Raw genomic sequence first — 1491 nt, 5'->3', positions numbered from 1 at the left:
AGTCAGAGGTTGTTCTTTTTTGGTCTAGGTCGTGAGTTTAAGGTGGGATATATAGGCAATTAGAATAGAGAAAGACCTTTTTGATAATTAATTGAATCCAATGTGTTACATGCACATAAATAAATTAAAGTTCTAAGGCTTTACATTATTTGCTTTTTCCAATGTAATTTTTTATTGGATTTAATTAATCACGAATGATTCGCATGGTTTAATTTGTTCTCCATTCTAATGCACGCATTTGGTTTAATAATTCGGAAAATAATTCGTCTACGGGTTCATCTAATTCCCTAAAAATAAAGTAATCTTAATAATGCATGAGCAGATCTAATTTGTGTAATTTAAAACGGCAATTATGATGTGTTATTATTTTTTAAAACGTTGGTCAATCTCAAAGAAAATGGCATATTAAAAAATTTCTACTCTAGGCTAAACGTCTATCTATTCATGTGAAATTATAACTTTAAAATTCATCACGCTAAAATTTATGTAGAGTTTTTATAATAATTTTTTTTTTTTTTTAGAATTTCTAAACTCTAGATCTGTCAAACGTATGGTATAGTCACGAACAATAAACGTAGTTGCACAAGATAAAATGAACATAATATTCTTATTATAAACTAGTAACTATGTAAGGAAGAACAATTTATATTATTTAAATATTGCTCTTATAGATTGTTTATTGTAACAGTATTTTATTTAATTTACATATAACAGAAATTCTAATAAATTATAATTCGTTAGATGTAAGTTATTAGATTTTCTGTTAGATGTAAGTTAAATAAAAAACTCGATTTGAATGTAAGAATTTTTAGACTTACATTACTATGAGAAAATCTTTCTCTTAAAAATTAATCATTAAATTAAAAGTTTTGATCACATAAATCATATATACAAAATTTGATATTGATTCAAAATTATTTTATACCAATTAAAATAATATGACAGGGTTCTCTTTATGTTACACCAATCTATTTTAGTGTGCCTCACTAAGAGACTTGTTGAATGCATTAAGTTTTAGATGTACAAGAAAGTCATTAGAGATAAATTCTCATCCATCACATTGAAAAGTTTTAATTCGAGGATCAAACTTATTTGTCTACTAATTTATAAAAAAATTTAAACCTATTAAAGAAATCAATTTTTTTTAGAGGATATAGTCAAGTGAATCTCAAATAATCATCAACAAAAATCAAATATAAATAAAATATTTGATGAGAGATGATGCGGCTGGTCCTCATATATCACAATATATTTTCTTAAGAAGAAATTCTGAAATTTTATTCAAAGAAATAAATAGAAGTTTACAACTTTTGTCCATTTGACAACCAACACTTATAAAAGGTTTAGATATCCAATAAAAAAATATCAATGACTTTCTTTCCTTTATAAGAGGTAAGAAATTTTAATTTGGATGCCCAAGCCTTTAATGACATAAACTTGCAAATGCATCATACTTCTTAATTGCAGTAAAAATAGATTGAGAATTTTCCT

This window comes from Abrus precatorius, unplaced genomic scaffold, assembly GCF_003935025.1.
Source record: "Abrus precatorius isolate BTA unplaced genomic scaffold, Abrus_2018 Scaffold4, whole genome shotgun sequence".
Taxonomy (NCBI): domain Eukaryota; kingdom Viridiplantae; phylum Streptophyta; class Magnoliopsida; order Fabales; family Fabaceae; genus Abrus; species Abrus precatorius.
The sequence above is the reverse complement of the archived record's forward strand: the minus strand, read 5'-3'. Positions refer to the sequence as shown.